Genomic DNA, 13,029 nt, shown 5'->3' with positions numbered 1-13,029 from the left:
TTGCTTGGAGGTGGTAGTTGAAAGGGAACTAGCTTAAGCTGGCCTGAAGTGGCCATGTGAATGCCCTGCTTTGCAAAAGGTACGTCCAGTAAGTGGCAAAACTATCCCTTGAAATATATATTTAAGCTTAGATGAATTCTATAGCAGACAGTACTAGGTGAACTCCCAAATAACATGTTAGCAATTTGTATGAAAGTTAAAGTTTAGCAGTAGGTAAGAAAAATTGATACGATAACAAGGGAGCTTTTGGGAGGCTTGACCTTAGTAGGAAGGGCGACCAGAAGGACTAATCATAAATTAAGGAATAAAAACACTGAGTCCTAGAGAGGACTGGGTGCTAGGAGTAGCATGGTGAAGATACCTGTAAGGGCTAGATGCCCAAGTTTATATGCCATGTAGAGGTTGTTTGAAAGGTGGGAATCTAACCCTAGTGAAGTCCAGGAGGAGACTCTACTCATAGCTGGCAGTAGAAAGAAGGAAGCTAGAAATTCCAACGTGGATTTGGGGAGCATGTGGACAGAGAAGAGTTTTGTGGAAGAAGAAAAAAACTTTAGTAAATATGGGTGTCTAAAATCATTAGCTACAGTGCAATAAGTGAAATAAGTACATCGCTGAGAACTTAAATAACTTCTTTGCATAAGGTGTCATTTTTGGGCTAATTTATCTTTATTCTTGTTATGCTTCCTCTCTGGCAATAAAGATGAAATATGATAAAATTGGTGTGTTAGGAAATAATTTACTGGAACACACTAATAATGTGAAAGCAAGTTGAGCCTTGAGACCTAGGTACTTATTTGGCTTTCTGAAAGAGTTTAGAAATATAGTTGGCAAAAATACACAAACTTGGAGCACAGGAGAGGAAAAGAGAGTGACTGATGCATTTTAAAGAGTATTAACAAAGATTTAGGGAATCAAAAGCAAAGAGCTTTTACATCTGGTTCTGATAAACTTTATGAAATTGTAATTTCATAGTTCTGATAGTTGTATTACTCTCCAAAGGAAAAGATTCTGCTGTTTTCTTTGGAAAGCATGGGCAGTTCTTTTGAAGGGTGGATATATGGATCATCCCTGGCAGATACTACATATAGATGCACAGCCTTTGAAGGAGGTCACTGATTAAAGTGGTTGGCTTGTGTTCCTCAGCAATCTTACCTGATAGGACTAGAATAGACACTCTCAGGCCCAGCCCTTTCTTTGACACTATTCTTTGTGGCAGGAGGAATCAGGTGAGCCACAGAGTATGTTTTAACCACTGCAGTCTACAGCCCAACATGGGAATGCAGACTGATGTTGCCAGGGGTCTGTGTTCATGCCATTTTAAGTTAGGACTAGCTGAGGAGTGGATTTGCTTTATGTCCATCCCCAATAACCCTCCTTGGCAGAAGGTTAGAGGAACGTCAAGGGGTGCATCACTTAACCATTCCAGTTAAGTCAACCACTGACTGAGGGAAAGCATCATCATAAACCTTGAACTGATTAACTAGCAGGAAGTTGGTTAGGAAAAGCTTTTTGTTTGGTTTTTGGTCACTGTGGTATAAGTACAGTAGAATTCCTTAATTTTTCTTTATGGCATGGGCAATTAATCTGATTTGCCAAGAAAACAGGAAGGAGATGGGTGGTTTAAAAAAAGAAAATCCAAGTGGAAGATGGCAAGTCTGAACCAAGGGAAAACACTGCTGTGGGTAGAGTATTCTTGTGAGTGGGCAATGGAACTGCAGATGAAACAGTAATAAGTATCTGTTAAAAGGGAAACTGTTAATGAGTAATACAGAGTCACAGAATTCACAGAATCATCCTGGTTGGAAAGGACCTTGAAGATCATCAAGTCCAACCATAAATCCTATATATCCCAGAATATTTAAAATCAGCTGTTAGTTCAGCACAACATTCAAGGTAGTATTGTGATTGGTCAGAGGAAAACATCAATATTAACATGGAGCTAGTGTTCAAAAATTAACAAAATACCAGATAGCATGAAGGATGGGCTGAGAATCATATGTAAAACTTGGAGGGTATTTTATTTTGGGTATGTGTGTGTACATCCCATCCAGCCAATTGTTTGCCTTCATCTTGATTTTAGTGGTCAGTTGTGACAACTCCATCTTGAAAGATAACGCAGCCAGATGAGTAGACTAAGGAAGACTGTGGAAGTTTCTGCAAAAAAAAATTGTTAAAAAGGGTACTAGTAACTTCAGAGGAGGTATTTTAAAGTATATGAGGCAAAGGTCCTAGAGATTTGTAATCCTTTCATGTTGTAAAACCAGAAAAATGGGGTATTGAATGAAATTTAAAAGTAATGCAGGTTTAAATGCCTTTTGCATGTTTTGTAATTACAATTGATTGCTGCAAATTATTACTGAGGCCAGAGCTCAAAAAGATTTAGATGCTAATGAATATTGAGTTCTACTGAAAATACTTAAAAATAAAGTGAAGACCATGAAGTGTCTAAGTGAAGCCACTCTCTGACTAGGAAGAGGATTTAAAGACAACCTGGGGGCAGGTAATTTCTTACATGTGCTGTGGGGTTTCATCACCCATGTTCTGAAGCAGCAGATGGTGGTCACTGTCAAACCTAGTTGGCTCATGATTTTTATTTTTTTTTTTTTCTTCCATGAGCTGCCAAGGTTTGTTTTCCTTTCTACCTGTTTTGTGCTGTGCAGGAAGGGAAGGATCTTCTGCTGTCACAAGTTTTCTGGTTTTCAGCTACTGTTGAGTTTTTGGGAAGCTGGTTTGGTGGGAAGACTCAGGTGTGCATTGTGTTGTGGCACTTCCCTTCTGCCAGGCAAGTCTCCAGCTGCTTCCCTGGGAGCATCTAGAGTTGGTTGGAGCATTTGTATCTCAAGCAGGAGATAGAGAGTAGATAATGTTGACCCCAGAGCTATCAGTCTTGGCTACCTCTGTGAAACTGCAACAGCACCAAAGTTACAACTGTTTCTTGCAATTAAAAGAATTATGTTAACAAGGGTAGATCTTTTGATAGCGTTAGCAAGTCAAAACATGAGTTTGCTCATGGAAGTTTGTTCTTAGGAGTTGAGTGTTTCAAGGAATGAAATGTCTCTGAATCCTCACTTTGTATGAGATTCTAATACCAGCTTGCATAAGGACATAAGTGGTTTGCTTTGTCTTTAAGTCTTTATTTTGGAGAATATTTTGGAGAAGATAAGGCTTTGATGAGACCTTAGAGCACCTTCCAGTGCCTGAAGGGGCTGAAGCAGGAAAGCTGGGGAGGGGCTTTTCACCAGAGAGGGCAGTGATGGGACAAGGAGTAATGGTTTTAAACGGAAAGAAGGGAGATTTAGGTCAGACATCAGGAAGAAGTTATTCACCATGAGGGTAGGAAGGCACTGGAACAGGTTGCCCAGGGAGGTTGTGGCTGCCCCTCCGTGGAGGTGTTCAAGGGCAGGTTGGATGAGGCTTGTGCAGCCTGGTCTGGTGGGAGGTTGGAACCTGATGGTCTTCAAGGTCCCTTCCAACCTTCACCATTTTATGATTCTATGATTTTAGACCTGAGGTTAAGAAGGTTGGTCAGAAACCACACCGTGTTTTTGTGCTGCTTTGTCATGCAATTGTCTGGCACAGTTTTTCTTCTTAAATTTCCATTCTCACTTGTTCTCTGGGTTTCTTTGAAAATAATGGAGAAAAAGTTGCTCCTAGCTGTGAAACCATTTAAAACAAGCCTCAAATTCTGTGCTAATTGGATTAAACTTGTAAAATACTTGGTTTGTGATCATGAATTCATCTGCAGAGTGACTTTCATCCAGCAGTGTGACTGTTGCCTTTCACAGAAATCTTGGTCAGCTGCTAAAAGTGTTGCTCTCTTGTATCTGTTCTACCCAAGTCTCTCAAATATGTTGTCTGTCTGTATATCTGGAATTTTTTAAAAATAGCTGAAATTTTCACTTGCACTGCTGATAAATTAATGAACTGAAATGACCTTAGAGCACAATAAACATGCAGTTACTTATTTCCAGTTGATGGGGAAGTGTGTTCTGCATTGCAGAATGATTCATGTTGGCTTCACCTTCTGAGTTTGCTTATGCTGATCCTTAAAGAAAACTTGTGCTCACATCATGCTGCTGTTTGTAAAACACCAAATGCTTGCTGAGTAGCACTCAGTTTTTCTACACCAGTCAGTCACTGCTGAATGTTTTGCAAAATGTAAAACATACAACTGTGTAGCATGGTAACAGTCTTGTATTTCTGTTGAGTCCAGTAAACTGAAATTATTTTATTGGGAGACCTGAGTTTGCAAGACAAAAGTTTTCAAGAAAAGTTGTGTGCAAGATTTGGCAGTGACAGAGAAACTGCCAAGGAACATTCACCTGTTGATATAATTCAGTAAAGTTTTGTAAATGAAAGATGCAATGGTGAATCCCAGAGGGAAAGTGAAACTTATTTGATGTGCAGATGGAATCACCAGTGACTAGAGAAAAAATATGCTGTTTTTCAAGTTCAACCTGAAAAAGGGCAGAAATAAATTTGTAGTGGATCTCATTTGATGTATGAAAAAAGGACAACTATTTGTGCTTGTGCTGTGTTTTGTGGTGTTGTTGTTTTGGTTTTTTTTGTCACTGAAAACTGAGGAGTGAAAACCTCTAACCTTGAAAATGAAACTTGTTTAGAAAAATGATTTTTATTCATCCTGCTCTGATTTGCTCTAGGCACATGGTGTGATTTTAGGGGTGCCCTACACAGGAGCAGGAGTTGGACTCCATTATCCTGATGCGTCCTTTCCAACTCAGCAGGTTCTGTGATTCTATGATTTTTTTTTTTTAATACTGCCTTTTTATTCAAGTGAGAGATATGGCAAAAAGTGATTTTATAGTATAATCAACATCTTTCTGCTGTTAATGCTGAAGAAAACTCTGCCAGTACCTGAGAAATTTAGCGGAGTTGACACCAGAATGGTGTTTCTAGTAACTAAACAAAATAAGGAATCAAAAGGCATTTAGATTTTTCCTTGTTTTCATATGTTTTTCAAAAGGAGCTTGCATTCAACTTATCCTCCAACAGAACACATCGAAAGTAGCTTGTTAATTTGTTACATGAGTGAAGCTAAATGAATCATAGAATCACAGAATGGTTTGAGTTGGAAGGAACCTGAAAGATCATCTAGTTCCAACCCCCTTGCTTAGGCAGGGACATCTCCCACTAGACCAAGTTGCTCATGACCCCACCCAAACTATGTATGCATGTTCATATGTTTAATCTTGATTTTTCACTTGCTTCACTACACTGGGGATATTTTAATTTGGTTTAATATAATAGGATATATGCTCTTTCTTTTGAGATTAACTGCTGCCATGCTTAGATAATTGATTTGTCTGCCAGAAGTGTCTGTGCATGGATAAACCTTATGAATAGAGGTCTGCAGTGATAATTCAGTACCTTAAGGAGAGCATAAAAGTTTAAGTAAAAGGTTTAAGAACAAGAGGTACTCCCAGTAACTGGTAACACTCCTGTATCTCCAAGACCTTACATACATTGATTTTCACTGGAAAAACTTGTCAGACACTCTACCACAGAATTAACCTAACTCAATGTGTTTAGCAGAGCTCAGATGTTTGCTTTAGGATGAACTGGCTCTACCTAAAAGTCTCTTGTGGACTATAAATGGATTATATGAAACTAGCTCAGGTATAAATGTCTGCATTTGCTTAGGTGGATCCTACTGCTGTGCTGCTGCCCTAGCCAAGATCTTAATGGCAAGGTACCTACCAAATTTTGGTTGCTGAGAGTAAGGACTAAAACTCAGGCTCCTTTTTGACAGGAATTAGGCTCATCCTTCCTTTTCTTCTCATTTCTTTGCACTCTTGAGTCCTGCATTTCTTCTCTAGCTGCTTGCCATGTGGCTGGGCCACCCTCGTAAGAGTGAGTGTTGTAATTTTTAACCTTCTGAGAGCGAACAGAGGCATTGAGTTTAATTTTGATTTTTTGAAAGCTTTGTAACTGCTTAGTTTTAGCTCAGAAGGCAGGCATTGCCATCTCAACAGGTTTCGCTTTATCTCTTCTTGGTAAGTATGAACTTCTATTGCTGTAACAGCCAGCAGATGCCTCAGTCCAGACTGAGATCTGGGTGTAAATCTTTGTTTTCATAGAATCACAGACTGGTTTGGGTTGGAAGGGACCTTAAAAGTCACATAGTTGTACCCTCCCTGCCATGGGAAGGGACACCTCCCACTAGACCAGGTGGAAGTTTTGCTTCTGATCCCTCTGGAGAGGAGCTGTGCTTCTGGATTTGTGCCTCTTCAGCATTTCCTGTGGTAGAGTTGAAGAATCCCATCTGATCAACCTGCCTTTTTTTTTTTTTTTTTTACTAGGGCTCCTAACCCCATGCTTTGTGTAAGACACCTTGGTGCCTAACACAGGCAAAACAGGGCACCTTACATCTCTATAGTGTGGGCAAGTGCATTCTGCATCCCACTGCACAGCCTGGCTCCCAGTGCCCATCTGGGCATGCTGAAGCCATCCACTGAAGCTCTTCCCTACTTGGGTGGTCTTCCAGTGGAAAAAAACAAGCTCCTAAAATCTCTCTGAAGTGCCCTTATCCCAGTGTATCATAAAGCTGTCAGGGTGCATACTTGCACTGAGGATCAGTGGAGCACTCCCAGAGTCCACTACTGAAATGTAATCTTCATGATTACTTTTCACTTTTGTCCTACCTACTCTTTAATTGGGAATTATAATGCCACAGTTCAGTGCTGAGGAGGGAAATGAGGAGAATTTTCTACTCGTAGTGTTGGAAGTCTTGGTTACGTTGAAGATTGAGATGCCTCAGCAGGTAGAATCCCAGAGTCATTTTAGAAGATCTTATTTCCAGATTTTTACTAGCCGGAATGAAATATGTGGTGATGCAGTGAGTGCAGAAAAGGGCCACAAAGATGATCCAGAGTCTGGAGCACCTGTGATGTGGACACAGGCTGAGAGAGTTGGGGTGTTCAGCCTGGGGAAGGGAAGGCTCTGAGGAGACCTTAGAGCACCTTCCAGTGCCTGAAGGGGCTACAGGAAAGGTGAGGAAAGACTTTTTACAAGGGCATGGAGTGACAGGACAAGGGGGAACAGCTTCAAACTGGCAGAGGGAAGATCTAGATGAGATAAGAGGAAGAAATCCTTTTCTGTGAGAGTGATGAGACGCTGGCCCAGGTTGCCCAGAGAAGCTGTGGCTGCCCTATCCCTGGAAGCGTGCAAGGCCATGTTGGATGGGGCTTGGAGCAACCTGATCTGGTGGGAGGTGTCCCTGCCCATGCAGGGGGGTTGGAACTGCGTGATCTTTAAGGTCCCTTCCAACACAAACCAGTTTGCTTCCACAGGCTGTGGTCGCAGCAGTTTGAGGGAGTCAAGTCCTTGCCTGTGCATGAATTGAAGGGTCAGCAAGTCAAGTGCTCTCCATTTTAGATGGTTGAAATGCACGGTGTGGTCACTGCAAGGGATTTAATGGTGAACAAGTACAATCTGTTACAATTTCAAATGTTTTCAGTACCTGTTTGTCAGTGCAGTCTGCTTGTTTCCATATTGCTGCCACAGCCTGATATTTCTCCCTCCATGTTCACGTGTTCAGAGTTTGTGGACTGGAGCCCATTTTTTATTCAGTACCTGTTTTGAGGCAGTCAACTGGGCTTTTATTTGCTATCTTTCCTTTTCTAGGCTGTTTCCAGTTTCTGAAACAGATTACGTGCTACTTTTTTCCTGCATTGTTTTCAAAGTATTCTTTCTTTTTCTGCCTCCATTTCTCTTGGCTCAGTACAGCATGCATTGCTTCCTAAATTTTATACTTTATTCTAACACCAGTCCTGCTTGTTTTAACCTTTCTGCTGTTGCTTAATACACTGGTTTTAAAAGCCCTCAACATTACTAGGAGCTTAATAGCCAGAGAATGAAACAGAGGAGACTTGTGAAAGATTAAAACACCTTTAACTGCTATAGGGCTGCTGACAAACAGCTGTGCAGGAAATTTGTTTAGATCACTATGGTCTTTAACTTGCATGATTTCTTTTAAATATCACTTTCAGGTATAGTGACAAGGTGACTTATGGCAGTGTGGGCATGAGAGAGCACAAGCAGAATCAGGTTTATTTGTGGGCAATGGAAAAGAGGGTACAGTAAAAAAAGGGAGGGCAGAGGGTGCTCAATAGCAGTTTTGACAAATAGGTGATAAATTCTAAATACTTGAAAATAATTTTATAACTCATATTAGAGCTGAATTTTAAGGTCACAGCTTGGTTGCAGCCAAGTCAGTATGCTACTCTGATAGCAAGGTCTGTTGGGTTGGTTGCACAAGTTACTAACAGAACTGGGGGTGGAAAAGGCTTTTTGGTTCCATTTTAAAGCACTGTCCACATGGATCACAATTAACTCTCAGGCAGAAGTGAAGGAGATGGTGTCTTGGGATCCTTGCATGCGGATGGGAGGAAAAGGGTTTCTCAGCAACATAAAAGTCTTAACTTTGCTGGGTAATGTTAGAGTGGCAGGTGCTCTGAACAATCCAGGCAAGGGGAGAGTCTTCAAATAGGTATTTGTGCAGATAAGAGAGATAGAAGTTCTTGGATATTTGTATGAAAATGATGTAACTGCTGGGCATCCAGATTTCAAAGTGCTTTCCTAGGATAACAATATAATTTAAATGTGAGTGTGGTTTGTTTGTTTGTTTAATGCCTGCCAAAATCTTTCTAGGAACAGGATATAAAACTGCTGCTTGGTGACTTGTTCTTTCTGTTTTGATCCTCACTTTAATTACAGCATGTTTGATTGCTCTTTTCATTCACTTGGGAGGCAGAGCAGTTACATTTTTTCCCCTTTCCTGTGTGTCTTTTTAATGAGCATAAAACTTGGTTGGATGATTATATTCATCAAGTGACTCAGCTAGAAAATAAGATCTTTAGATTGTCCTTTGGAACAGCTACTACTGCGTTTTCATGTTGGGAAACACTATAGAGGTCAAAAGGTTATTTTTTTAATGCCAAGCTTTCTGCATGAACATGAGGCTCCTTATTACTACAGTTGTTTGTCAGAGGTTCACTGTGGTTTCTTGCCTGGTTCATACTAGATGTTTTGTCCTTCCATTTTTTTTCATGTCAAGTTTGTCCCAAGGCCATCATTTTTCTCTGTGGTCTATAAACTTTCTAGTAACACATCCCAGGTGTAGGGATCTCCCATTTTCCTTATACTAAGAGTTGGGGTGAGAATAAAGTTAGGTAGTTCCTGGAGAAGAATATTTATGTTGGTATAAACCAGAACTGCTGCTGAGAGATCCTACCCCCTTTCCCAATAGTTATGCTAGCTATTCAATGAAGCAGACAAGGAACATGCCTTTGTTTGAAACTAATCTAGAAGACAAAGTGTTTGCTGCCTCAAACAGCTCATGAGACTTCAGAGTTGCACAGAAAAATGAAGGGGAATATTAAAGGTGTTAGAAATGTGGTCACTTGTCTATTGGATACTCTTGTGCCTTTCTTAAGGGATGCAGCTGGCTGCTTTTAAGTGAATTTATGGGTAAGGGCTTGTCTGTGAAGGGAATGAAGTGTGTGGTTAGTATGTGCTGGACTAAGAGGTAAATTTGCCATGTAGTTTGCAACTCATTGTCAGGTACCCCGATGGGTGCTCTTGCCTTTCCACTTCTAGTTCAGCTCCCTCCAGCACTAACAGCAGAGGGAGCTGGAGGTGGTGGAAGCTGTCGTATGGATTAGCTTGCCACTAGACTCTTTGTGGGGTGCCAGTAGCTCATGCACATCTGTGTTGTATAGGGTGCTGTGAGTTACCTTCCCTACTAGAAAAGAAGGGGAGGTGGGTGATGATTAATGATCCCATTGGTCTCAGCTGTCCACCTGCTTAGCATGATTGGAGCTGACAGAGAGGTCATAGTGTGTCATTATTTTGGTCGAGGGAGAAAGATGAAAAAGAGCAAACTGCTAATGGAAGTATTTACCCTGTATATCTTACAGGTAACTTTTTTTTCTTCCACTGGCCAAAACAAGTTAGCTTGGAAAATGGTTTTGCTAGTGTAGCTGGGGAGGCCTGTTTGTGTCTGTGAGCCATGGAAGTTGCCAGCAGCCTCTGCATTCCATAGTACTTGTTCCTTTCCCCCAAGTCCCCCAAGAGAGGAGGCAGAGGCTTTGCAAGCCACTTCAACACCAGGGACTCTGCTCACATGGTGGTTCTGATCTTCCTTTCAATGTCCAGCACTCCAGATCTGATACAAAGCTTTTTTTCACTTGTAATCATTTTCCAAATACCGAGTTCCCCCTATCCTCCCTCCAGACTCACAGCTTTGTCTGTCACCTACGTTTTCTGTTTTATCCCTTTATTTCAGTTTTGTTTAGGTCAGTGTTCAGCTGTGAGCATATGAATTGTGGCAGGGGAAATAAGCAGAGGTGAAATGGGGGTTATGGTTATATGGGAAGGTGTTAGTGGGTACCCACAACTAAGGCTTTCCTCCATGGTCCTGCAGGTATTTGAAACTACAGCTTTTCTAACTAGATGATGGGCTTTCCAGGTGTTGGTGCTTTTTTAATTTCAATTTTCCATATTTCCCAAAGCTGTTAGAAATGGGTGAGTGATGTCTGGGATGTTCCCTGAAATGCTGGAGTAGATAGAAGAGTGTTCAAAGGATGTAGTTTGGGGCTCAGACAAGAGTCTGCCCTCCAGGAAAGTGCAGGACTTAACCAATGGGCTAAACTCCACCCTATAGTTATATATAAATTATTCATTCTTTCTGACTCATGGCTTCTTCCTATGATAAGTCTATATTTTTTACTATCTTGCAGATGGCACCATGTTTTAATTGCTGCTTTGAGACAATTTTTCTTTTAAAATAGTGCTGTGCACAGAGTCTTGGTGTTTTCTCTGCCATGTAAGTGTATTCTGTGAAGATTTTAGAGAGCTGCTACGTTACTTTCCAGAGAAAGCAAAGTTGTATGAAAGTTGGACATTATAGTTCAGATTTACATTTTTTTGGTACATGTTCCATCACACTGTTTTGGCTATTAGGTAAGATGCTGTGTATTGTTCCTTCCCTTCTGTGAAATTTTAAAAAATGCAAACCAGCCTTAGTTTATTATGCAAGTTGCTGAAATGGGTGGTGCAAGTCATACTTGAATGGAAATGGTATTTTACAAAGGAGATGATGGTCTACTGTTACTTAAAAAAACGCCAAACACCACCAAACCCTAAAAGTATTTACATCTTATGTTCTTTGTCTTTGGTATGCTACAAGTGGGATTAGGAAAGTGTTGTAAAAATAATCCGTATGTCCTGCTTCAACACACTCTTGTCAATAATTTGTCTGTATTCTGTCCAAAAGTAAGTTAATTTAAAATTGTGGAGTTCCATTACGTTTCTGAGATGACAGAAACATTAGTCTGGTTTACTAGTGCACTTCTACTCCTTGCCAGAAAAGTGTTTTGGGAAAGGATGGATTTTCTGCCAGTCTTTAGCCCTCCTGCCACCCCTGCCTGAGCTGGTGTTTCTGGGTAAGTTGGGTGCACACAGCTTCATGTCAGCTATATATTATTTCCAGTAACTTTAATTTCAGTACAGAGTTCTCAGTCCCATGGGCTCTGCTCCTGCAGTAGTTGTGGCACCCTGGTTGGTCAGGCTGCACTTCATATACTCCCTAGTTTGTGCCTGCAAACTGGACATGGGTTTTCTTCTCTGCAACTCCTATCTTGCTCCTTAGAACAAGGAGGATAGTGTGTGATTCCTCCAGGGGCTTACTAGGGAACTGGTGAAAAGCCAGCCTAGAGGTCTGGTTGTTGATATTGTTACAAGACACGAGAAACATCCTGAAAGGGTAATAAACAAATGGAGAATAATTTGCAATGTTTTGTGAAGTTTATTTGTGAAAATAACCACAACGATACATCATCAAGATCCTAGAAATGCAAGAGCTGAAATGCTGGCATCTTAGAGGTACTAACACAAATCACAGTAAGTGCAAAATGACTTCCCTGTTTTTAATTATATTTTTAACATTCTCCATTTCTTCTAATGCTAACATGTTAGCAAAGGTTTTTTTGTAGTGTGTGGGTATTTGGTTATTCGAAACAAATCACCCGTGCTTCTTCAAACTAGGATTCCAATCAGTGTATACCCATTCAAGAGATCTGATTAAATACCCAAAAAAAAGATGCAGAGCAACACCTTTGATCCAGCAAGACTGTGAATATTCTGGCTCAGTTCCATGTCACAAACACAAGATGATGTTTCATTGTATGAGTTGACTTCGATAGAATTGCTCACGTGTACAAAATGCTTTCTGCTTAATTGTGCCAAGTGCTTGGCACCTATTGGGGTTAAGACCTTTGATCTTGTTCATTTTAAAATATGTGGTCGTTTAAAATGTTCAATTGCATCAATTTTCAGGAAAATCAGGGAGTTCAGTTAGTTTTTTTCAATATGCACTGGTAATGGAAATTATGAATGGAATAAAATAGAGATAAAAAGGATTAGTTTAGATTTGCTTACCAATTGTTTACACTTAAAGGAGGTGTTTGTTTTTTTTTATTTGAGTACCTGGCTGCTACATTCTGTATTTATTGAAGAAGTGAGTTTGTGTATTAAATTTCTGGCTGCAAACCAGCACTCATGATCTACTGCTGAAATACAGGCTGAACTTGCCTTGTTCACCTGCAAATACAGGCATTTGATTGAAAGGCAAATATCAGGTAGGTGAAATCAAGTTAAATATTGAAAAGATTTGACACAGATATTCAAACGTTGTATGAAGAAATAGCATGTCAGGAATATCTAGTTTAGCAAACACGTTTGGTGTCCCACCTGTTTAGATTGTGTCATGTAATGCTACTGGACCAGCAGAAAAAAAATATAATCATAAATTATGATCATAAAAGTTACTGGGCTTAAAATTTTTTAAGCATGTGTGCAAAGTTACTTCAGTAAATAAAAAATGTATACAAAGAGTAAAGATATAAAAGTACTTGAAAAGTTCATTTGGCTTTTTCTCAGCAAGTTACAAATCATGTCACTGAGCGTGTAGAGTTGCATTCATCATTATCAGGTCCATATTTTTAAAAT

At 40.2% G+C, this 13,029-nt stretch overlaps 1 protein-coding gene across 2 annotated transcripts in view; it reads left to right on the top strand.

Moving 5' to 3' along the window:
* Window positions 1-13,029, top strand: part of RSF1 (remodeling and spacing factor 1) — a 67,140-nt gene that overhangs the window by 9,458 nt on the left and 44,653 nt on the right. The gene's annotated exons all lie outside the window — the stretch shown is intronic.

The sequence above is a fragment of the Apus apus genome, chromosome 1 (genome assembly GCF_020740795.1).
Source record: "Apus apus isolate bApuApu2 chromosome 1, bApuApu2.pri.cur, whole genome shotgun sequence".
In the NCBI taxonomy this organism is placed as follows: domain Eukaryota; kingdom Metazoa; phylum Chordata; class Aves; order Apodiformes; family Apodidae; genus Apus; species Apus apus.
Note: the sequence above shows the minus strand (reverse complement) of the source record. Positions and strands in the feature narration are given on the sequence as shown.